Source organism: Vicia villosa, linkage group LG2, assembly GCF_029867415.1.
Source record: "Vicia villosa cultivar HV-30 ecotype Madison, WI linkage group LG2, Vvil1.0, whole genome shotgun sequence".
Lineage (NCBI taxonomy): Eukaryota > Viridiplantae > Streptophyta > Magnoliopsida > Fabales > Fabaceae > Vicia > Vicia villosa.
The window spans coordinates 168799258-168826183 of NC_081181.1; the positions used below are offsets into that span (position 1 = coordinate 168799258).

Here is a 26926-nt window from a genome sequence, read left to right on the forward strand (position 1 = left end):
GTTGCAGATATGTAAGTTACATGTTGTGTTTTAATGGTTGAAAATACCAAGACAATGTATGAAGTTTGAAAGCTTCATGCAATACTGACCTCCCTTGTTTCTTCAAGAGATATAAGTCCAATTATATAATTTTATTACTCTATATCGATGATATGTTGGTGGCAGGCTAAAATATGGATGAAATCAGAAATGTAAAGATGTAGTTGTCAAAAGAGTTTGACATGAAAAACTTAGGTTCTGAAAACGGATCCTTAGTATGCAAATCACTAAAGATATGGGAAAAGGATTTTTCGCAGTTATCTTAATAAAAGTACATCAATCATGTTTTGCAAAGATTTAACATGCATGGTAAGTTGGCTAGCACGTCTTTGGAAATTCATTTTTTCCTATCTAAGGACTAATCACCTAAGACAAAGGATGAAAGAGAATCCATGGTTAATATTCCATATACTTCAGCTATTGGAAGTTTGATGTATGTAATAGTCAGTACAAGGCCAAACATTGACCATGCATTGAGAGTTGTTAGTGAGTTTATGTCGAAAGTGGATTTTAAGGTATCCATGAGGAACCACTAGAAAATATTTGTAATATGACAAAGAAAAAATAAACGCATAAGGCTACATTGATCCAAACTTTGAAGGTGATGTTGACAATCAAAGGAATACAGTTGACTATATATTATTGTTGGTACTCGAGAAATTAGTTGGATATCACATATGCAAAAGAGTGTTGTTTTATACACTACAGAAACTGAGTATATATCAATCCCAGAAGCTAGTAAAGAATTGTATGTCATCAGAGATTGTTAATAGAGTGGGTAGGAGATGAGTGTCTCTTACAAAGATAGTCAAAACGAAATACATCTAACAAAGAGTTCAACATTTCATTTAAGAATAAAGCATATTAGTTCAAGAAAATGAAAATCCATCAAACATGTAAATAAATGCAGTGAGTACCGACAAGTTGAAGTTATGCTCAACTTCAATTGACCTACTATAATACATTTGTTCTTAAACAAAAACTTGTATATAGTGTATTTCCACATTAACTTTCTTCTTCCACAAATATGACTATGAATTGATTTTGTGTAGCAAACAATGTAAAACTATTTTGATGTATTAGAGCAGATGTTTTAATCAATTTCAAATTCAACAGACGTACGCACGCGCGGAGAAAGAAAAAGTAAGAGATTTCTATATGGTCTAACATAAATAAATGATCTTTAAATATAAATTTCTATTAAAAAATTAATTGTATGATAACTTTGTTCGCATATTTAAAATACTGAATATGTATTTATTCAATTTTTTTATATTAAAAAATATATAGTGTTACTAATTATGAATTTACCTTAAAAACAGTCAATAAATAAATGTATCTATAATAAATAAATGTATCTATTGATGAGAATAGACTAGACTAATTAATAGAGCTTACGGCCTAGCCTACACAGGTCAAGGGCAGATCAAACTTTTTTTTAAATAGAAAAGACCTAGGTTTTTTATAAGTTTAGATAGGTTTTTTAGTTAAATAGGCTGGGCTGCAGGCCATAAAAAAAATCCATTAAGCCTATCAGACCAACCTATTTTAATAAATACGAATAAATTTATTATTCTTTATATTGTATTTTGTTCTTTATTATATTAAAATACAAAAGTAAATTTAGTTATCTTGAAAAACTCGTGAAAATAAGTTAAAAAACCCTTATGAATAATGTTAGAAGTTATTTTCATAAATTCTCCTAAACAAATAAGTTCACAAAACTTATGCTACTATATAATCTCAAATAAATTAATGTAAACAAACATTTAGCTTCATTGTAATTTTGATTCTATAGTATATTTAAACATTAGTTGATTTATTTACCTTTGTTCAAATGATATAGGCTTTTTAAGCATGCTAATAGACTAATCAGATATTCGAAAAGGCCAAACTCAGTTCGAAAAAATAAGACTATAGTAGGCCACAAGTCATACTTCGACTTAAAATTTTTTAGTAGGTCAGACTCAACCTAAGTCTAGTTCGGCCCAGCCTATTTTCATATCTAATGATTTGAAAATTAGCTTTTGTTTAAAGACAATTTTTTGTTTATGTTTAGATATTGAGAAAGGAGTGATTAGTGTTGCTCATCATAAATAGAAATTATGTAACACCCGTATATTTTAATTTTTAATTTAAATGGAAATTTAATTAATAATTAGAATTATTGGTGGTTTGTGGGATATTAATTGGGAAAGGATGGTTATGGTGTTGGGCCATGTGTGATGTTAAGGAATGAGGGGGTGATGTTAATAAAGGCCCTATTCTAATTAAAGGTTATTTTATAAAATAATAAGGAATTGAGAATAAGAGAAAGGAATGTGAAAAGAGTTTGGAACACGAAGAACGTGAAAGAGGAGCAATGGAGGGAGAGACCAATCAAGAACTCTTGGCTAAGGTAAGGGGGGATTCTCCGGTTATCATCTATTATCGTGTTCTTAGATAATAATATTGATTAGGGATGTTGTTGAGTCAATTGGATTATATGTTAGGTTGGGGAGGTTATGAATTGATGAAAATTGCATGGATTATTGATTGATTTATGTGTTGTTTTGATGTGTGATGATGAATAATGATGCAATTGATGATTAACTGCCTGTATATAATGTTTAGACTCAGTTTTGGACTCAAATTGGGTGAGATCGCAGGATCTGAACGCAGACCCGTAATTCTGCAAAATCGCCAGGTCGCGCCGCGAACCCCTGTTTGCGCCGTGAACCGTTGGGCAGAATTCCAAGAAGTTGTGATACGCTCAGGTCGCGCCGCGTCCTAGTGTTGGCGCCGCGGAGGCGTACTTGTTTTCTCGTTTCGCGCCGCGTGCATAGGTTGGCGCCGCGAACGTGTTTGTGTGGATCAGGTCGCGTCGCGAACTTTGGTTGCGTCGCGTGCTGTAGCGATAGTTATCTCTTGGGAAAGTTAAATGATGTGTAACTTTCGAACCGTAGGTCTGTTTTTAGTGTCGTTTCGAGTACGATGAATCTTATGAGATAGCCTACGTGTTTAAATGATGGAATGAGGTGTAAATCCAATTATTTTTAAATATGATTTTATTTCTTGGTGAATGATGTATTGTACATATATGTGATGAGATGTGTTTAATACATGCTATGTCGAAATATTAATCATGTGACGATTTGTTTAATTGGATGATGTATTGTTGACATATATGATGAAATGTGACAATATAAGATGTTGTTTTGAAAACATTATGATGTGATGATTGTTTTGGAATGATGTGGATACATGTGTGTTCTTCTTATTGATGATGTTGATTGATGTGGACGCATGTATGTTCTTTAATGATGATGATGATTGATTGTATTTGAATGATGCTAATGTATATAAACATACTTTGATGATGATGATGATGATGATGAAATGGGTATTTGATGATGTTACTTATTAGACTTGACGATGGTATAAGTATGTTGTATATGGTGCATTCATTCATGTTCATTGATGATACTGTATCCATAAGGGTGTGTTGGATCAGTGAAGGGCATGATTCCCATTGTGTGGAATCTGTGCTGGCAGGGCCGTATCTTGATGATGTTGGATCGGTCATGGGTTATTCCCATTTGATGAGGTTGGTACCACATGCATAGTGTCAGTTCATACATATGCATACTTTTATAACATGATTGGAAGTATTCCAGTGTTATAAATATTGATGATGTGTTGGTTGCGTGTTTTGTTGAATTAATGTTTAGTAAGATTGTCTGTTTGAAAGATGTGTTCTGTTGGCATTTGTGTAAATGATGGACGTTCCTGATAATCTGAATATGATGAAATTGGGTGAATGATATAACTATGATGTGTTGTTATTTAAGATGCAATAACATTTGTTAACTGTGATGAGACTCACCCTTACTGTTGACATTTTCAGATTGAGGATAGCTGCTTTCGACTTGGTGATGATTAGATCATAAGTCAGTGTATTAGTGTAGCGTCAAGTGTCATGCTCTTATATTGTAACACTGGGGGAACGTTAGCTTAGAGTTTATGATGATACTCTATCGTGTTGTTATTGTATTAAATTCTGTGGGATATTGCATAGATGATGTTATGCTTATCCGTATGATGAATTTTCCGCTGTGTAAACATGAGATGTTTATGTATTATGGTGAATTGTTCCTTAGTGAAAGCATGACAATGAATATATGATGAATTTGGTTTAATTGGAATTGTGGCACCCTTGTTTTCATGTTTTACTCTGAAAAATTAATTATTAATTCCCGTGGGGTTTAGAAGGGTGTTACAATAGTGGTATCAGAGCAGGTCGGTCCGTCCGGCCAATTGTTGAGTCAGTTGAGTTGCGCGACAGTTGTATATTGTCAGCATTTTATTCCTTGGTACGCGACATGTGAGTGGATCACTGTCGGTACTTGGTTGTTTGTTGCAGGTGTTGGATTGAAACAAGTGGGGGAGAAGCTTCGCTTCTCGGTTATGTTTCAGTTGTAAGAAGATTGATTCAGTAGGCTGTTGTTGGGAACAGTGCGAGCGTTGTTGGAGTTTGTTGTTTCCCGAATTGAAGGTGACTTGGAATTAAGACTTCACTGGGAATTGAGTTGGAACATCTTGAAGGAAGATGATTAGAGGTAATTGACAGTTATTGTAAGAGAAGGAAATTGGGAAGTTGCGATGTGTCAGCTCTACTGGTGTACTGCGAAGATGTCAGTTGAGTAGCTTTACGTCTCGGAAGAGATTCGGCTGCAAGTTTGCAAAGAGGATTGTTGTTGTAATGTTCCAGAAATCGCACTTCGGCGATGGGATGTGTTGCTCAAGTCATAAGAATATTTGGAAGTGAGGAGATACGATAAGGGGCTGTTTGGAATGTGATAGAGTTGAAGAGAATGAGTTTTGGAGAGAGATTTTCGTAAGCAAAACGCAGGAGAATTGCTGAATAGCTGCGAAACTTCGAAAATTCATAACTGGAGTTCTGGACATCCGAATTGAGTTCCGTTTGAAGCGTTGGGAAGCTAACGAGATGAACTTTGTTATAAAAATAGTCGCAAGAGCTGTAATATATTTAATTGTGACAGGATGACGTTGGAAAGATGTGAAGTTACGGTTACTCTTGTTCTTATAACTAGACTTGTTTATTGGTACTGCACGGGATGTCAGTGTCAGTATTGAAGGGATCGGAGGAATAATTAGAAGGTTTGTTGAGGAGTAATTTTAAGAATTGAATTTACCAATTGAGAGGTTTTGGATATATCGTATAGAGTGTCGCTGCATGATGTCAGTGTTGCATTTTTTGGGCAATGATTGGAAAATTCATATCTTGAGTTCCGAGTGTCGGATTAATGTGCCGTTTGAACCTACAAGGAGGAGGGATTGTGTTCTAATTTATGGAAGAGTTATAAATACAGTAGAGTGACCCTATGAGGAGAGGTTCTGAAGTCGGTTATGGAAGCGTGAAACTTGTTGAATAAGAATGCCTACTACCGCGATTGTTTGAAACGAAGTTGAGTAGAACATGTTATTGATGAATAAGTTGATGAGATGTTCGGTCATAAAGATGATTTGAGTACCGATGGATTTTAGTGAATGAGTAAATTAGTAGTAAAGGTGAAGTAAACTTTAGGACCCTTGGAATCGTATTTGTGATGGCAAAGTAACGATAAGTATAAAAGAAGAATTGTAGGAAATTTCTAACATTTGTTGACGTGAGGAAGACTTTGTTGAGAGTCCGAGTGGGATGATATTGGACGTGAAGGATGTAATAGAATTTGGATTAAAACCACGAATTATGAATGTTGTCTTGGTCTTGCAGGTTAATTGTATGGTTCAAAATTCGAAGTGTTTAGTGATCATAAGAGTTGAAGTACCTCTTTGATCAGAAAGGGCTTAATATGAGGCAGTAGAGATGATTAGAATATTTTTTTTTTAGGATTAGGATTTTGGTTTGAATTACCATCCTAATGAGGAAAATGTTGTGCTATTGTGTTGCGTAAGAAGTCTTTAAAATGTCGGTGCTAATGATGAATGAGTTAGATTTAATTAGACAATTTAGAGACTTGAGTTAGTATGTGAAGGCACTCCTAATAGTGTTAGATTGAGTATGCTAGAAGATGACTAGTGGTATTCTTGACGAGATTAGAGAAGGTCAAAAAGATGATGCTGAGTTGATCGATAGGTTGACTTTGAATTACCAAAGTAAAGGCGGTGAATTCAAAATCGACGAAAACGATGTAATGAGGTTGAGTGATTGGATTTGTGTAACTGATGTTTTGAGCTTCAGAAGGATATTCTAGAAGGACACCGTAGTGAATTATTGGACTATGACGATGTTAATGAGTTTGGGTGCAAACTCGGAAAGGGACACTATTATGTAGTAACGACGGTTTATGCTTAAATATGATTTTCAACTAATATTGGCAAATTTAGGACTTGATCACCCTAAATCTCTTGTTGGTAGTAGATGGAATCATATAGAAGAGATAAGCTTGTTTTGTTACCTTAATGGTTTAAGATGTGATGAATACTAAGCCGTGAGAATAATCACTCACTATGTTGTGTGAACTTATGAAGAAGTGAATATGAAAGAGTGCAACATGGTGGATGATGACTTAAGACGGGTAATCAGAGTCGCGCAGCGAAAGTGTGATGTGGGGTAGTGTTATGAGTATTACTCGTGGGAAGTGAGGAATTAATATGTCAGGAGCTTACATAGAGAATATGTGTTGATCTATATGTTGGATTTAGAATCTAGTGGATGTAAGGATGTCGTGTCGAAGAATTATAACTCTTTTGAATAATTGCCGAGATGATGAATATGTTATTACGGTTGTACGTAGTTAACGAGTATGTATTCGGCGAAATTAAAACGAAGAGTTGGTGCTATATGATGTTGTAATAATTTTGCGCTGTTATTGAGGTGATGTTGTAGATTCCAGATATAATGAGGAATTACACTCTATGAGGGACGAAGTTGATTTGATTCTTAGTAGAGGGCGTGACTCAGTTTGAGCTATTTTGTAAGAGTCAGTATATTGATGCTAATAAGTGTGACTATAATTACTTGTGTGTGTACTCGTTCTGATGGTTAAGATGTTTTAATAGATGTAATAACTCTGGAAATTGTTTTTGAGTGCGAGTAAGTATTACTGAGTGGTAAATTGGTACCATGAATGATGAAGAATGATTCTTGAACGAATAAGTAAAGAGAGTCGGAATCGGGTAAAACTCAGAAATCTATTTGGTAATGATGGTTGTAATGAGTAATCAGAATAGTGCAGCAAAAGCGGAATATAACGTGTTGGATAATTGATGGTGTGACTTAAGAGGAGTCAGATAATTGGAATTCAATGGTGTAGGAATATGAGTATTGAGTTTCTTGAAGGGAGCAGTTGGTGAAAAGTGTAAGTATTACCTTATCACTCAGACGGAAAAAGTGTGTCTAAGGTTGGTATGTTTGGTAGATGGTATGCATTACTGCAGTGTTGATCAAGTGTGATCATACTATGGATTGTGTAGTTGTATTACTCGGTTGTTGAGCGTATTATATAGGTTGTACCTCAATGTTCTATTGTTGTTAATCTTTTGGAGATATAGCGAGTGGTATACTTTTGGATGGGCATATGCGACGTAAGAACTGTGATTTGAATGTATGAAACATGGTTCCTGTTGGTTATGTCGGATGGATTTTTGAGAATTGACTGACGGTAATGTTAATTGAGAGCTGGAGAGTCAGGTGAAGGACTTTTATACGAGCTGGTTACTTGAAGTATGTTTTCGAGGACGAAAACTCTTTTAGTAGGGGAGAGTTGTAACACCCGTATATTTTAATTTTTAATTTAAATGGAAATTTAATTAATAATTAGATTTATTGGTGGTTTGTGGGATATTAATTGGGAAAGGATGGTTATGGTGTTGGGCCATGTGTGATGTTAAGGAATGAGGGGGTGATGTTAGTAAAGGCCCTATTCTCACTACAACATTTGTTGTCTCTTGCAACACTTTTTTATGCAACATGTGAAAATTGTTGCCAAAAAAGTATTTCTGGGAACGTTTTACACTTGATGCCAACAATATTTTTACTACAATTGATAAATGTCCCCTAAACTCTTTATGGCTACGAGTTTTAACCGTTCTTATGTTATTGTTTTTGCAACGTCCTATAATTGTCCCCTTAGAGAGCATTGGGGACATTTTCTACTTGTTACAATATTTCTAATAAACGACTACATTTATTAAATGTTCCCTAAAAATGTAACGTTAATAAAAATTCAAGCAGCAATCTTCTCTTAAAATTTTTTTTTTTGACAAAGTTGTTAACATATAAAATTTATATGTCCCTTAGAGATAAAAGGGATCAATTTTAAGGAAATTTAAAACAATAATTCTAAAATAATAACTATTATTATATTAATTAACTATGATTATTATAATAATTTTATTTGATTGAAAAGTTTTACTTAAAAGAATAAATTTATATTTTAAGTGTGACTCAAAATAATAAAATAAAATATAAGAAAAATAATGGGCATGTGACATCACATGTGGTATCTTGTTGGTCCTTTAATAACCATGTACATTAGAATAAACATAATTAACAAAAAAAAATTATAAAAAAAAGTAAATCAAATAATAATTGTAAAATCAGAATAGCATGCGTACTGGGTTGTTTCATTGTTTGTTTTTTATTTTTATTTTAAAGAGAATAATACATTAATTAATAATATAAATAATAATATGTAAATAATAATATATAAACAAAAATAAATAAAGGGTAACATTAACCCTAAATCAAAAACAGATTTGTAGAAAATAAAGGGTGTATAGCGGCCGCAAGATACAGAGGGGAGATTTGGACCCCTGCCCTTAATCAACTTCACAGAACTCTGATCTCACTATCAGAGACCCTTTCCCCACTCGATGAACTCGACCCCTTCTCTTTCTTTCAGTTCAAGAAGAACCGTCATGTTTCGTCTAGATTCAACTTTCAAACAGTGTCGTCAAGGTTAGTTATGTTCAAGCACCATTTTTTTTTCAATTCCAGGTATTGATTGATCGTTTCTCCTTTTTTTTCACTATCGAATTTAGGGAAAGGAAAACACGCTCAGCAAAACCTAATCAAAACGATGGTGTTGTGCGAAACCTAATTCAAACCACACTCAACCTTATCAAAACAAATGATTCACGCATGTTATCAAACGACGCTTGTGTTGCTCACTGGGGAAAAAGATTCACGTCGTCGTATCACCGCTGCTGTATTATTGTGCGTCGTCTTGCTGTGTGACGCCTTCGTGGTATTGCCGTTATAAAACGATGCTATGTTGCTCTTGTTCATATTGTTGTGTTGATGTGTTGCTCAGGTTGCTGCCGGCGCGATTGGTATCATCTTTTTCTACTTTTTCTGTTAGTGTGATTATTTTTAACAAACTCTATGGCCATTACTGTTATACACTTAGTAATTTCATTGAGATAGATATAAATAGATCCCTATGCAAGACGCTAACACGTTCATATAACACCAAGTTTTTATCCAAGAGCATTTTGCTGATATCTCATCTGATTAAATTGTCATTAAGAGTATCACATAATATTGTTGAAACCTTTGTTCATGTATGCTTTTAAATCTCGTTATTTAATGTATTGAACTTTTCTGTGGCTGTTAAGTTGAGTGACTGAAATTGGTGAGGTGTTTGGTAATTTATTGGTAAGTTCAACTTTTACTTTCCTTTATATATGGATAAGAAAGAAGAGATGGGTAATCAAATATTATTTCATTGTTTTGGGCACTGTAACAAACAGGATAAACTAACAAACATAGATATGCATGGAGAAAAAATATATTGAAAATTAACTTGATGGTCTAATCTTAAAAACTATTGAAGTATAATAATTAAAAATAGAAAAAAAATATTGTTATTATTTCAACTCAATTGTTCAACTGTAGTAGGAATTATCACTAGTCCTTGTGTTCTTTTAAGTTTATGTGTTGTTGTTTTGTTATAACTCAGTTTATTAATTTCTTTGTGTCATACCCCAAATTTGTCCTACCCTTTAATTTTTAACTGGCTTAGACTTCCCATCTCATAATCTCATGTACATATCTCCATTAGGACATTTAACATATCATGCATGTCATTCAACAATAAAGCTTGGCATTGGATCATCGGTCATTAGGGTTTTTTATCCCTTATGCTTGAGCTTAACAAGTGGTTTCGACTAAAGATCGAGGACTAGGTCTACTTCCCTATGATGGAGTTCATCAGAGTTTGTAAATGTGGTCAACAGAATCTAGACCTACTCTTGGAGTTTGGAAAGGACAATCTACTTCAAATTATGATTGATGCGTGATTATTGGTATGGCAAATCGTTGGCATTGAGTTTCATGCAAGAATTTGAAAAGATAGAGTTTATTCCTGCAAAGGTTGAATGTTGGTCAACAAAGTCAACTAGAGAGTGTTGACTTTCTATGGACCGAATCCTTGGAAATCCACTTTACTTCATATTGAGTATTACTATTCAAGTGGCCATTATATTGTGAAGCATTTCATCCAAAGACAAGACAAATTCAAGTGGAGGGAAAGAAAATCATAACGTTGATTTAGAATTCGAAAGAAAAGAGGAAAATATCGAACTTTATTCGAAAGAAGAAACTATGGCACTTGCAAGGAGAACCATGAGCCATTACATGAGTCATGTCACATTCCATATGCAAAAATAAATCCATTCCAAAAATTCTAAATACTGTCCTTCACTATACACACACCTACCATTATTTCATTACAAAAATTCTCATGTTCAATCATTATCATCCAAGTCTATCATTACATCAACAGAAATTCATTACAAATATTCAAAGTCCATACACATATTACAAAAAGTATCCTTACAACATTCATCAAGATCCGTTACACAAAAAAAAAAAGGTCATGCTCTTGTATCCAAATTCAAACTCCATTCAAAAATTACATCAAGAAACTTGCAACATTTTATTCTTCGAAAAAATCGAATTAAACCTCCTGCTAAAGTTCCAAGCCATGATGTGCTTTTCAAACATCTTCACTGCAGCCCCATACCATACAAATCACTCACCCTGCAAAGACAAAAGAAAAGACAAGTTCAGTGCACTGATTTATTCACATAAGAGCCAAAACCTACACATATGAAAGACAAGTCAGTCAGGTCCATTCATACACATTCAGGTTCTGAAACAACATTCATATCATGACAGCATTCAATCCATAAAACATCATATTAACAGTCTAATTAGACACTAATCCTTTCATATCTCTCCTCTCAACCCATCACTAACCAATTCCCAAACTGAATCCAAGCCCAACAATGCAACGCAGCTTCACAAATCTTCCGCAAGTTCATGGTAACAGTGATTTCAACTCGATCTCATCGTTTGAACGACGCTGCAGTATCAGCTCCTGAAGAGTCTTACAAAAAAAAGACAAAATTCTGTTCATAAACAAACCTCTGCCAAATCAGTTCAAAGCACTAACAACAAATACTAATAGTTTCAGAAGCATACCCGTCGACATTTGATTCCGTTCACCTCGTTATGACAACTCACAAGCTTGTCCGAAATACTGCACAATTGGCTTGCTTCTACTTGCATCTGAACCTGTCCACGACAAAAACATACCAAAAAGAGATTTAATAATCCCCAGCTGAACCGCATAACAGAGATACCAAAGCCGAGCGGTTACGAAGAAAAAAAAACAAAATTCTGCGTCAACAAGAAACCAGTTCAGAAATTCAAACTAACATGACCAATACTCATTGAGAAAAACCATAACAAAATACCAGTTTGTAACCAACTTTCTGTTACTAACCATACTTCTAACCTTCAATTCTCCGTAACTTCCTAACTATAACTACTAAACAAACTGAAACAGAAATCTAACATTCATAACTAACTGTATAACAAACTCCAACAGAGACTAACCGATTTCAGTTACCACCCTCTAACAGAATTATAACAGAACTAACAGAAAATTGGGAGAGAGATAACTAACCTGAACTGAACCTTCAATCACTATAAATCAGAATCTCCTTCACTTCACCACCGGCTCCAATTCACTCCACCTTCATCTTCTTCTCCTCCTCCTTCAATAACTTCATCATCTTCATAGATCAACCTTCAAATTCTGTCTTGATACCTCTCCCTTCAGAAACCATAAATCCTTTTAATCTTCTTCGACACAACCAGAAAAAAGGAGACACAGAGAGGTGATTAATATCGAGCAGAAGGTCAGAGAGAAAAGATTGACAAAGAAAGGGACTCACCACAATCTGAACTCGAATCCACTCCTTGACGCTTCAATCACAACAACAACACTTCAATCTTCGTCGCGTCTTCGTTCTCATCGCAAATACGATTCAACAATCTCCATGACACTCATCCACGAATCTGCATCCACAACAACAACGTTCATCATCTCCATCGCATAAACTAGCCATTCGCTCACGATTGCATCGAGTTGAGATACACGAGAGGGGAGCGTGACCGGAGAGAATTCGTCGGAGAAGAAGTTTGAGTCGCCGTCGTCGTCGTTGTTGAAGGAGAGTCGAGAGAGGACGTTTCACCGGAAACTCATCGAGGAAGAGCAAGACCACGCTGCGCCGTTTTACCTTGAGGAAGAAGACTCGTGAGAATTTCAATAGCCACACAGGTGAACCCTAATTCCTCTTCTCATTGTTTATTCGTTTATTTTCTTAAGTTAATTTAATTTATTTTTATGAAAAAAAACAACAAAATCTGAATGCATGATGGATCAATTCTTCTGGGCCTGGTTTCACTGCTATTGCGTTTTGCACCCTTATTTGGCCCATGCACCATTTTTTTTGAGCTATAGACAAACCTGAATGAACAAAAAATATCACTCTGGGCCAACCAGATGGGCCCTGTGCGCCTGTTTGCTGATTACACTCCATAATTCAATTTCAACCCCCTGGCTCACATGTTTAGTTGATAGGTTTTAGATTTTTTACTTAGTTTTTACTACATTTTTTTTAGGTAATAATAACATTTAGAATCATAATTTTTGTTAGATTTTTAGGTAATAAAAAACGACATACAAAAATCAATTTTCTTTGTTAGTTTTTTGATAAAAGAATAAATAGTCACCATTAAAATTTGCTAGATTTTTAGGTAATCGTTGACATTAAAAAAGCTCATAAAAATAGTAGTATTTTAGTGTAATTTTGCATTAATGCTTGGATGGTTTTTGTGCTATTCCCATGTTATTTTTGTATGATGCTTGTGTGATTTTATTGCTTGTATTTTGGGCCTTATTTTAGGCCTATTTTGTTAGTACCATTTTATACTCCTTTTGTACATAAGTAGGAATTAGACAACACTTAGATTAGAACATAGAATTAGCTCCCTCTTGCTTCCTTTTTCTTTTTCAACTCTTTAAAACATTAATAAAAGGAAGATGCAAATCACATTAAGAAAGTGATAGAGAAATGAATGGGATTCATTCCCTAATTTGTTTCTCAATCACTTAGTGGCATAGAAACGAGTGGGATCCATTCCCTAATCTGTTTCTCGGTCACTACTTAATGGGAGAGAAACGAGTGGGATTCATTCCCTAATCTGTTTCTCAAACATTAATTAATGGGAGAGAAATGAGTGAGATTCATTCTCTAATCTGTTTCTCAAACATTACATAATGGGATGGAAGTGAGTGGGATTCATTCTCTAATCTGCTTCTCGATCATTATGCATTTTATGTGATTCGAATCGTGAAGTAAACTCCCCTTAAAAAATACACAACCAAAAACACTTTAAAACATCTAACAATGGTTCAGACTAAAGCAAAGTAGAGAAAGTGGTGAGTGGCCCGGTATTGGGAACTGTTCACCACTCATCTATCATAAAAGACACAAACCAATCATTTCTTTTTCTTTTGCCTCGTTGGCACCTAAGGGCAATGTCATTTCCGTTCGTACGCATCGTAGGTCTGTCCCCTTATGCAAGAACGTGAACGTTGACTCCGCCCAACTAAAAAACACAAAAACAAACAGAAAATCTTTAGCCGAGCTACGGTAACTCTGATTCCTGAAAAGGATACGTAGGCAGCGGGGTAGGGCCCGTGCGAGTACAATTCTTTATTTTCCCTACATTTTGCATTCATTTCGCATTTAGACATAGACATAGATATACACCCTTTAGATAGAAACAAACATAGGTGGATACCATCGAGTACGATGGGCGTGAGGGGTGCTAGCACCTTCCCCTCGCGTAACCGACTCCCGTACCTTGATTCTCTGGTCGCAAGACCCTGTTCCTTCCTTTGTTAGGTTTTCTGATATTCCTTTCCCTTATGGGATAAATATATTGGTGGCGACTCTGTTCATTTTTCGCGAGCGTGCGACAGCTGGCGACTCTGCTGGGGATGTTGCTAGACCTGTTGCTGGTCCATCCTTAGCGAGTCGATCCTAGCCTGCGTTTGTTTGTTTATTTACTGGGTGTTTATTTGTTTTTATGTCTATACCTTGTATATATGTTTGCATGTTTACTTTTCTGCCTGCATATCATGTTTATTTCTGTTTGCACATCATGCATATGGATTATATTCTGTGTTCCTTGGGGTCTTCTGTTCTGTTTTGCAGGTTGGGTGGGATTGTTCTATGAGGTAAAAGGCCCAATACCCAGGCCATGAGTGATACCTTAGGAACTAGGAATAGAGTGGCCATGACGGACAGAAGACGTATGTCTGATTGATCCGATCATGTATCCACGGACAGAGCTTGGTTGAAAGAGGCAATATCGTATGATTACGCCTACTTTCAATCCTCTGTTGGCTTTTTTTAACCTACCCTGACCTAGATTCACCTGTGAGTGGGGAGGGATATACATGACAGGTATCATTGGTGACTATTCTGTTCTGTTGGTGACTATTGGTTTTCCTGGTATTCAAAAGGGTGCCGGACCTTTGATCCTGTGACATTTGACCTGTATCAGTTATTCAGAAGTTTGTACAGTGGTTACTAAGATTATATGGACCGTTGATCCCATGCTTTTGCATTGCATAACATCATCGCTTTACCCACTTCATTTATGAGGGATCCTAAAGTCCATTTCAAAAAAAAAAAAGAAAGAAAAAGAAAGAAAACAAAAAGAAAAGAAAAGATATTCTATACAAAAAAAAAAGCCTTGATTCCAAAAAAGAGATAAAAAAAAAAAAGAAGAAAATAGAATTGTGAAAAGACTTTAGGATCTCTCATAAATGAAACATTGCATTCATATTATCATGCATCTCATAGTTCTATCAGAAGCTTATTGGGGTCCTCTTTCAATCCAGATTTCTGCTTCATCAACACCTTTGACTTCCCTACATCCGTAGCATACAAGGATTAATCAGAAGAGAATCATGGACCGTCTTGAACAAAATCAGGCTGAACTTCGTAAGGACTTGGATACTATGGGGGAAAGGATGACCCAACTCTTCGAGACTCTCCAGATTGTTGTTCAAGGGCAAGAAGAGCTTAGACAAAGTGTTGCTAAATGGACTAATAGTACTCCGACTACTGTTGCTAATAGAGGATCAAAACCTGTGCCCGTGGAAGTTCCAAATAAGGAGGATTCACATCATGAGAACGATTCTGAACTCGAAGCTTTCAAGTTCCCAATCGAGGAAAATGAGAGGAAATTTCATCTCTTGGAAGAAAGATTGAAGGCTTTAGAAGGTCGAAGCTCCTCAGGATTAAATGCTATTGATTTGTGCCTAGTGCCTGATATCAAGATTCCTACTAAGTTCAAAGTCCCCAGTTTTGAGAAATACAAGGGTACCACTTGTCCGATGAGTCACATCAAGGCATTTTGCAACAAGATGGCTCCGTATGCAGAAAATGATAAGCTTCTCATGCACTTCTTCCAAGATAGCCTAAGTGGGGCATCCCTTGAGTGGTATACAAGACTTGAACGAATACATATCCGCACGTGGGATGAATTAGCAGAGGCTTTTCTCAAGCATTACAAGTACAACAGTGACATGACTCCTACTAGACTACAACTTCAAAGTTTAACTCAGAAGGTGGATGAGTCTTTTAAGGAGTATGCACAAAGATGGAGAGAATTAGCTTCCAGAGTCCAACCTCCTCTTTTGGAACGAGAGCTTGTAGACATGTTCATGAATACTCTGAAAGATCCTTATTTGAACATGATGATTGGATGTGCTTCCTCCGAATTCTCAAGTTTGGTTGTCGTAGGAGAACGAATTGAAAATGCTTTAAAGATGGGTAAAATCCAAGATATGGCCAATGCTTCTGAATTTACTAAAGAAGAGAAAAGTGAAACAAATGCAATTTCAGAGAATAGAGAAGAAGAACTCCCTGCTTATCCTCAGGTTCATGTTCTTAACTATCACCAAAATTATCAACAACAAGGTCCACGAAGGCCGAGAAGACCACCAAGAAAGATTGACCCGATTCCCATGACTTATAGTCAACTGCTCTCTCATTTACTCAATGAATCCTTGGTCGAACTAAGGGAGTTTAAGCCCCCTCCAACACCGATTCCACAAGGATATGACTTAAATGCCAAGTGTGAGTACCATTCTGGGACATCTGGACATTCAACTGAGGATTGTAATATTTTGAAACACAAGGTCCAAGATCTTATTGACTCCAAAGCGATATCATTCACTCCAAATGGTCTTCACATAAATTGAAGGGTTCATGGGGCTCCCGATCGAGGGATAAGCAAGACCTGGTCTATCTTGAGCATTGCGCCATTTGCATTGCTCGAATCCCTTATAGCATTACAAATTCTGGGGTGACTTGTCAGATTCTTTTCCCATGTGGTAATCAAGAGTGTTCCACACAATGCTCCTCATTCTCAAGTTGCTTCCCTGTTTGTTGGAACTCCAATTGGTTAGGATTCTAGTATTGGGTCTTCTTCACCACAAGTAGCTCTCTTGAGTTTGATGATCATACAAGATTCTTTCCATTTATGATGGCGATTACTATTCTAGTAACTATGTTTGGGGCTCCCGCACGAGGGATAAGCAAGACGTACTCTTATCTTGAGCATTGCATCACTCGCATTGCTCGAATCCCTAAAGCAAGGCAAAAGTTTACAACTCTTGGGTGACTTCGTTGGAGTTTTCTTTGGAAGTAATATGAAGCGATTGGAAGGAACTGCAGAAAGTATTCAAGCTCAACAAGTCCAGACGGAGTCAAGCCTCCTCAACTATGGCAATCATCAATTCATTTCTGCATTTTCATTTGTAATTTTCCTTGTTTTGTTAAATGTTTCTTCCATGTAAAACCTGTTTGTTTTTAATGAAAATAAAATACATTGCATATGCTAGTTTCGAATCAATCCATTCGTGTTCACTCACATATTTCTGTCTATCGATATCAAACTCTTGATTAAGCAAAAAAAATATCAAAAGGAGAATAATGAAAAATATAAATAAAAACGCAAAATCTCTAATTGTGTGCTTTTGAATAAAACCCCGCTGAGGATGTACAGGCATTGTTTCAAATCCCCAAACACCGGAGATATAAGGGAGTTAGACCCTCGTAAACCCCTTTGAGCCTAGAAGTAGGAGTTCATTTCTATACAAAAAAAAACCCTCACATTTAACCCAGGGGCAGGGTAGCATTCAATTAATCTGATCGAGCAATCAAAATTCATCAGGAGTGTCCGTTCAAGGATACAACAATGGTTATCTTTCAAAAGGTTGAGGAAAGTCAATGCCACAATGGTAACCCCTCATCAACCAAAGAATGAGGCGGTCACAATCACCTCCCGCAAATCAAAGATTCAGGATCACACGACTTATCGAAAAAGTGAATGAAAAAAAAAAAAGCCCGCTAAGTCAACAACTTGAAAACAAGTGACTTAGGCAAAAATTAGGGCATCCCGCTGGACTCCAAAATAAAATTCAAAAGAATTTGTCCAGGCAAAAGTTAGGGATACAAAAAACAAAGCAAAAGCGAAAAGCAAGGATTATAAAATAAAGATCCTCATCAAAAGAACAAAGTCGTGTGATCAAACGCCAAAAACAAAAGAAAGTGAGTGACTGCCATGTCCGAGAAGACTTCATTGATTCCTCAATCATCTCAAACTCCTCTCGAAGGATGGGCGCTCGTATCAGGTTAAGTTGAACTTAGGACTGGAGAACATCACGAAGAATGGGCGGGTTAGGTTAGACTTTGAGCCTTAAATCCTTTCTTTCTAAAACCGTGAACCAGGCCACGTTACAACCCTTAAAAGACCTAATTGAAGCAGGGTTTATTTCAAAAGCAAGTTGTGTAAAACTGACTCCTAGATGTGTGCTTACCGTCTATGTTAATATCGATATGACAAATAATTCAAACACTGAATGTCACAACTTTGTTTTAATAACTTTGATTTCGAAGCTATCATGAGCATTGCATTAAGATTATCATCTTCAAAACAAATATCTTTTACTTGTGAATAAGCATTTGACATCAGGGAAGATCAAACAATGAACAATTGCAGGAAAAGTTGATCGATTCCATGAGCCATTCACTTCAAAGGCTGACCACTTCAAGGGGCAAGATGTGTGAAGACTCTGTTGACTGAGGCATCCGTTCAAGTTTCCATCAATCTGGGGCAATCAAGTCGAGGAATCTCTCTTGGGTTCAACCAATCTGGGGCAGTTACGTCGAGGTTCGACAAATCTCTCCAAGGATCCTTTGGGGCAAATTCCTTCATAGTTCACGAATCTTGGGGCACAATCTTCTGAGTTTTATTGCCTTCTCCTCGATTATAGGAGTTTATTTCTCCTGGAACTTCGGTCTCTCCCCAAGCACATGAGTTTATTTCTCACGAGAGTTGTTCCATTCCCAACTTGGTCCCCTTGTCTGAATTTCTCATCCTCAACATGCTGAATCGAGGGAATCTCCTCAAGCTCACCATCCCCAAGCAATTCAAGGTGTAGGGAAAGTCAAATGAAGTCACTTCCTCCCCAACAAAGCTACATTCCAATCCTCAATGCGGTTGCTAAAGATCTTTGGTACTGTAGGGTTTCCAATACCGATTCATATTGGTAGCTCAAGACAACAAGCAAGGGACTCCAATAATCATGCTTCTCTATCACTCTAATGCCTTTATTTGGCACTCTGCATATAGTTTCCATTGCATATAACATTGCATCCTCAAAAGCGTAACATATCCATCAAAATGGAGCATTACGCCATAGAAAATTCAAACATGCATACAAAGCATAAGCCAGATAATACAAATCAACACTCAATCAAGACGACGATAATTCCCCACAGAAAATGTTATCCTTACAAACTCCGATTGATATCTGTTACTACATCACAAATCTCCTCAAACCATGGTGCCAATACCTGGTATTCTCAATCCCCAAAAGAAATCTTATCTTCTCTCTCCTGTCCTTCTTTGTCAGAATCGTTGTCTCCGAGGTTATTTCCCGTGTGCTGCGTGAAGATTAGAGTGCGAATGAGGGTGGGCATTCAACCCATCTCATTTTTCAACCGTTTGAATAACCATACTTGGTGTGTGGCAATTCGAACGATTGCCACTCTTGATGAGTTACACCCCGCCTTTGGCCTGAGGGATTAATGTAATTCTTATGCTTCGCAAGCATCAACATCTTCGTGATTATGTCTTTTGATCGAGTCTAGTCGTCACTAGTCTCCGTGGTCCCTTCCCCTCGTACGGAAAAACTTTTAGATCCAACCCCCGTGTTGTGTATCCTTTACCTTCCGTCCCGGCAAACCATTTCAAAACCAATCCCCAACCTCAGTGTTGATATTAATTTTTTCTTCCCTTGACCTCAGTGTCGATACCTTTCTTTCCCAACCCCAGTGTTGATGTCTATCCTTTTCTTGTCCAACCTCAGTGTTCATGCCTATCATCCCTTCACCGACCTCTGTGTCGATGCCAATCGTCATTCACAACCTCAGTGTTGATGTTTATCTTTTCTTGTCCAACCTCAGTGTTGATATCCTCGACCTCAGTGCCGACGCCTTTCCTTTCACAACCTCAGTGTTGATGTCCCCCAACCTCAGTGTTGATACGCTCCAACTTCAGCGTTGATGTCCTCCAACCCCAGTGTTGATGTTCATCCCTCCTTTCAATTCTTGTGAATCGTAGGTCTGTCAACCTTATCCTCGTCTTTTTCAATTCTTGTGGATCGTAGGTCTGTCAACCTTATCCTCATCTTTTTCATTTCTTGTGGATCGTAGGTCCGTCGACCTTATCCTTTCTTTCAATTCTTGTGGATCGTAGGTCCGTTGACCTTATCCTCATCTTTTTCTTTCTTGTGGATCGTAGGTCCGTTGACCTTATCCTCATCTTTTTCATTTCTCGTGGATCGTAGGTCTGACGACCTTATCCTCGTCTTTTTCAGTTCTTTTGAGTCGTGGATCTGTTGATCTCACCTTGATTTCGAGTCTTTCTATCCTTGTCTTTCAACTTTTGGGTCAGTAGATCTTGTCTCTCCATCAAACCCGCGCTGTCCAATCATAGTTTCATACAACAATCACCTCCTTTGAGAACCTTGTATTGGCACCGTTACCACGTTACAAGCTACCACCATTCAGATCCATTACTCATTGTAAATTCTTCCACCAGAAAAACAAAAATAAAATCTCTTTCCCCAGCAGATATCAAAACAAAAACAAAAAAATAAGGATAACACTTACACCATCTTACTTTCAAGACAAATTTCTGGTACTTTGATATTTAATCTTCTTCTACCTCGAATGTTCGAAAGGCTAGCGCCAATCTCACCTTCAGGTTTAAGACGATTAAATAGGGGCAGCTGTCATACCCCAAATTTGTCCTACCCTTTAATTTTTAACTGGCTTAGACTTCCCATCTCATAATCTCATGTACATATCTCCATTAGGACATTTAACATATCATGCATGTCATTCAACAATAAAGCTTGGCATTGGATCATCGGTCATTAGGGTTTTTTATCCCTTATGCTTGAGCTTAACAAGTGGTTTCGACTAAAGATCGAGGACTAGGTCTACTTCCCTATGATGGAGTTCATCAGAGTTTGTAAATGTGGTCAACAGAATCTAGACCTACTCTTGGAGTTTGGAAAGGACAATCTACTTCAAATTATGATTGATGCGTGATTATTGGTATGGCAAATCGTTGGCATTGAGTTTCATGCAAGAATTTGAAAAGATAGAGTTTATTCCTGCAAAGGTTGAATGTTGGTCAACAAAGTCAACTAGAGAGTGTTGACTTTCTATGGACCGAATCCTTGGAAATCCACTTTACTTCATATTGAGTATTACTATTCAAGTGGCCATTATATTGTGAAGCATTTCATCCAAAGACAAGACAAATTCAAGTGGAGGGAAAGAAAATCATAACGTTGATTTAGAATTCGAAAGAAAAGAGGAAAATATCGAACTTTATTCGAAAGAAGAAACTATGGCACTTGCAAGGAGAACCATGAGCCATTACATGAGTCATGTCACATTCCATATGCAAAAATAAATCCATTCCAAAAATTCTAAATACTGTCCTTCACTATACACACACCTACCATTATTTCATTACAAAAATTCTCATGTTCAATCATTATCATCCAAGTCTATCATTACATCAACAGAAATTCATTACAAATATTCAAAGTCCATACACATATTACAAAAAGTATCCTTACAACATTCATCAAGATCCGTTACACAAAAAAAAAAAGGTCATGCTCTTGTATCCAAATTCAAACTCCATTCAAAAATTACATCAAGAAACTTGCAACATTTTATTCTTCGAAAAAATCGAATTAAACCTCCTGCTAAAGTTCCAAGCCATGATGTGCTTTTCAAACATCTTCACTGCAGCCCCATACCATACAAATCACTCACCCTGCAAAGACAAAAGAAAAGACAAGTTCAGTGCACTGATTTATTCACATAAGAGCCAAAACCTACACATATGAAAGACAAGTCAGTCAGGTCCATTCATACACATTCAGGTTCTGAAACAACATTCATATCATGACAGCATTCAATCCATAAAACATCATATTAACAGTCTAATTAGACACTAATCCTTTCATATCTCTCCTCTCAACCCATCACTAACCAATTCCCAAACTGAATCCAAGCCCAACAATGCAACGCAGCTTCACAAATCTTCCGCAAGTTCATGGTAACAGTGATTTCAACTCGATCTCATCGTTTGAACGACGCTGCAGTATCAGCTCCTGAAGAGTCTTACAAAAAAAAGACAAAATTCTGTTCATAAACAAACCTCTGCCAAATCAGTTCAAAGCACTAACAACAAATACTAATAGTTTCAGAAGCATACCCGTCGACATTTGATTCCGTTCACCTCGTTATGACAACTCACAAGCTTGTCCGAAATACTGCACAATTGGCTTGCTTCTACTTGCATCTGAACCTGTCCACGACAAAAACATACCAAAAAGAGATTTAATAATCCCCAGCTGAACCGCATAACAGAGATACCAAAGCCGAGCGGTTACGAAGAAAAAAAAACAAAATTCTGCGTCAACAAGAAACCAGTTCAGAAATTCAAACTAACATGACCAATACTCATTGAGAAAAACCATAACAAAATACCAGTTTGTAACCAACTTTCTGTTACTAACCATACTTCTAACCTTCAATTCTCCGTAACTTCCTAACTATAACTACTAAACAAACTGAAACAGAAATCTAACATTCATAACTAACTGTATAACAAACTCCAACAGAGACTAACCGATTTCAGTTACCACCCTCTAACAGAATTATAACAGAACTAACAGAAAATTGGGAGAGAGATAACTAACCTGAACTGAACCTTCAATCACTATAAATCAGAATCTCCTTCACTTCACCACCGGCTCCAATTCACTCCACCTTCATCTTCTTCTCCTCCTCCTTCAATAACTTCATCATCTTCATAGATCAACCTTCAAATTCTGTCTTGATACCTCTCCCTTCAGAAACCATAAATCCTTTTAATCTTCTTCGACACAACCAGAAAAAAGGAGACACAGAGAGGTGATTAATATCGAGCAGAAGGTCAGAGAGAAAAGATTGACAAAGAAAGGGACTCACCACAATCTGAACTCGAATCCACTCCTTGACGCTTCAATCACAACAACAACACTTCAATCTTCGTCGCGTCTTCGTTCTCATCGCAAATACGATTCAACAATCTCCATGACACTCATCCACGAATCTGCATCCACAACAACAACGTTCATCATCTCCATCGCATAAACTAGCCATTCGCTCACGATTGCATCGAGTTGAGATACACGAGAGGGGAGCGTGACCGGAGAGAATTCGTCGGAGAAGAAGTTTGAGTCGCCGTCGTCGTCGTTGTTGAAGGAGAGTCGAGAGAGGACGTTTCACCGGAAACTCATCGAGGAAGAGCAAGACCACGCTGCGCCGTTTTACCTTGAGGAAGAAGACTCGTGAGAATTTCAATAGCCACACAGGTGAACCCTAATTCCTCTTCTCATTGTTTATTCGTTTATTTTCTTAAGTTAATTTAATTTATTTTTATGAAAAAAAACAACAAAATCTGAATGCATGATGGATCAATTCTTCTGGGCCTGGTTTCACTGCTATTGCGTTTTGCACCCTTATTTGGCCCATGCACCATTTTTTTTGAGCTATAGACAAACCTGAATGAACAAAAAATATCACTCTGGGCCAACCAGATGGGCCCTGTGCGCCTGTTTGCTGATTACACTCCATAATTCAATTTCAACCCCCTGGCTCACATGTTTAGTTGATAGGTTTTAGATTTTTTACTTAGTTTTTACTACATTTTTTTTAGGTAATAATAACATTTAGAATCATAATTTTTGTTAGATTTTTAGGTAATAAAAAACGACATACAAAAATCAATTTTCTTTGTTAGTTTTTTGATAAAAGAATAAATAGTCACCATTAAAATTTGCTAGATTTTTAGGTAATCGTTGACATTAAAAAAGCTCATAAAAATAGTAGTATTTTAGTGTAATTTTGCATTAATGCTTGGATGGTTTTTGTGCTATTCCCATGTTATTTTTGTATGATGCTTGTGTGATTTTATTGCTTGTATTTTGGGCCTTATTTTAGGCCTATTTTGTTAGTACCATTTTATACTCCTTTTGTACATAAGTAGGAATTAGACAACACTTAGATTAGAACATAGAATTAGCTCCCTCTTGCTTCCTTTTTCTTTTTCAACTCTTTAAAACATTAATAAAAGGAAGATGCAAATCACATTAAGAAAGTGATAGAGAAATGAATGGGATTCATTCCCTAATTTGTTTCTCAATCACTTAGTGGCATAGAAACGAGTGGGATCCATTCCCTAATCTGTTTCTCGGTCACTACTTAATGGGAGAGAAACGAGTGGGATTCATTCCCTAATCTGTTTCTCAAACATTAATTAATGGGAGAGAAATGAGTGAGATTCATTCTCTAATCTGTTTCTCAAACATTACATAATGGGATGGAAGTGAGTGGGATTCATTCTCTAATCTGCTTCTCGATCATTATGCATTTTATGTGATTCGAATCGTGAAGTAAACTCCCCTTAAAAAATACACAACCAAAAACACTTTAAAACATCTAACAATGGTTCAGACTAAAGCAAAGTAGAGAAAGTGGTGAGTGGCCCGGTATTGGGAACTGTTCACCACTCATCTATCATAAAAGACACAAACCAATCATTTCTTTTTCTTTTGCCTCGTTGGCACCTAAGGGCAATGTCATTTCCGTTCGTACGCATCGTAGGTCTGTCCCCTTATGCAAGAACGTGAACGTTGACTCCGCCCAACTAAAAAACACAAAAACAAACAGAAAATCTTTAGCCGAGCTACGGTAACTCTGATTCCTGAAAAGGATACGTAGGCAGCGGGGTAGGGCCCGTGCGAGTACAATTCTTTATTTTCCCTACATTTTGCATTCATTTCGCATTTAGACATAGACATAGATATACACCCTTTAGATAGAAACAAACATAGGTGGATACCATCGAGTACGATGGGCGTGAGGGGTGCTAGCACCTTCCCCTCGCGTAACCGACTCCCGTACCTTGATTCTCTGGTCGCAAGACCCTGTTCCTTCCTTTGTTAGGTTTTCTGATATTCCTTTCCCTTATGGGATAAATATATTGGTGGCGACTCTGTTCATTTTTCGCGAGCGTGCGACACTTTGAACATTTGGTAGAAGCACCATTTTTGACATGTTCTAAACTTGTGGCATTTTTCGGTGTTGTTGCGTTCTTGCTTCTTTGAGTTGTTGTGTTCTTGGTATTTCTACGTTCATTCTTCTTTAAGTTGTTCATGTCATGTGAATAAATGCCGGTGTTGATATGTGTAACTTTTAACTGAAAAGTGTGATGACATTGTATTTATGAGATGTGTCTTGTTTGAGGAGTATTATTTGATGATATAAATGAGAAAGAGTAGAAGTTACTAGTTGCATATATGAGCATTATCGTAGAAAATGTGAAACATGCATTTGTTTTAGTTTGCATTGCATCAGCATTGATTTTCTATTCTTTTCAATTCTGAATTTTCAAATTTTCTAGCACTTATTCTACTTGTCTGAGATAATGATTACACTTATGATGTAAAGGTAAAATGAAACTTAATTAGTTCATCTAACTTGTTTTCATTTTCTTATGCAACAAGATATCAATGAAGATGGTGATGACGACGATGTAAGTAACAAATTTCAAGAGAACAACTTAAGTAATGAGGATGAAATAGGTGATGAACTAGAGGACGACATAGGTGATGAACTTCAAGAAGATGACATAAGTGATGAAGAGGATGATGGAGATGACGATGAGTTCAAAAAATTTAAATGAGTTGGATATTGTTGTTTTAGGCTTCTACTTTAGCATTAAACTTAAAGAAACTATGTATTTTGTCAATTTGCTAGACTTAAACTTCTAAGTGTTAAATAAGTAGTATTAAATAATGTTTGACATTTAGTGTATTAAGTTAATGTTTTAAGATTTTATTAACACAAATGGTAAATGAAATTTATGTTTGGTATTAAGTAATGTTTGAATTATTTATTTTAAAAAAACATGGTAAAAAGTATTCATGGTAACTTATATATATTTACCAAGTCTTCTCTCTATTTTATTTTAGGAACAATTTGTAATTTTTATTAGATATGACAACATTTGAAAATTGTTCCCTAAAAGTTTTTTCACTCTACCAGTTTTAGGGAACATTTTGTAGTTGTTGCTATTTTTGACAACACCTTAAAAACGTTGCCTAAGACAGCAAGAAAAAACGTCCCCTTTTCTTGTATTTTAGGCGACGTTTCAGAGAACCGTGGCCAAAAAGTGCAAATAAACGTCCCCTAAAACAATAGGCAACGCTCGCATAGAGGACCGCTGAAAAACGTCCCCTATTCTTTTAGGCAACGCTTTTATCATTTCTGGCTACATTTTTCAATTGTTGTTAAAAAGGAAAAATGTTGTAGTGGATCTAATTAAAGGTTATTTTATAAAATAATAAGGAATTGAGAATAAGAGAAAGGAAAGTGAAAAGAGTTTGGAACACGAAGAACGTGAAAGAGGAGCAATGGAGGGAGAGACCAATCAAGAACTCTTGGCTAAAGTAAGGGGGGACTCTCCGGTTATCATCTATTATCGTGTTCTTAGATAATAATATTGATTAGGGATGTTGTTGAGTCAATTGGATTATATGTTAGGTTGGGGAGGTTATGAATTGATGAAAATTGCATGGATTATTGATTGATTTATGTGTTCTTTTGATGTGTGATGATGAATAATGATGCAATTGATGATTAACTGCCTGTATATAATGTTTAGAGTCAGTTTTGGACTCAAATTGGGTGAGATTGCAGGATCTGAACGCAGACCCGTAATTCTGCAAAATCGCCAGGTCGCGCCGCGAACCCCTGTTTGCGCCGCGAACCGTTGGGCAGAATTCCAAGAAGTTGTGATACG

The 26926-nt window shown here is 36.5% G+C and overlaps 3 long non-coding RNA genes across 3 annotated transcripts; 1 reads left to right on the top strand and 2 right to left on the bottom strand.

The window, feature by feature from the left end:
* Positions 1–8803: 8803 nt before the first annotated feature.
* Positions 8804–25901, top strand: LOC131647379 (uncharacterized). Its single transcript, XR_009297808.1, has 3 exons — positions 8804–9004; positions 9088–9378; positions 25629–25901. It is a non-coding gene; the product is annotated as an uncharacterized LOC131647379 (long non-coding RNA).
* Positions 10814–12458, bottom strand: LOC131647381 (uncharacterized). The gene is made up of 4 exons (XR_009297810.1): positions 12021–12458; positions 11534–11626; positions 11309–11438; positions 10814–11089 (listed from the first exon to the last, which is right to left on the bottom strand). It is a non-coding gene; the product is annotated as an uncharacterized LOC131647381 (long non-coding RNA).
* LOC131647380 (uncharacterized) lies at positions 21573–23216 on the bottom strand. Its single transcript, XR_009297809.1, has 4 exons — positions 22779–23216; positions 22292–22384; positions 22067–22196; positions 21573–21847 (listed from the first exon to the last, which is right to left on the bottom strand). It is a non-coding gene; the product is annotated as an uncharacterized LOC131647380 (long non-coding RNA).
* Positions 25902–26926: the final 1025 nt, after the last annotated feature.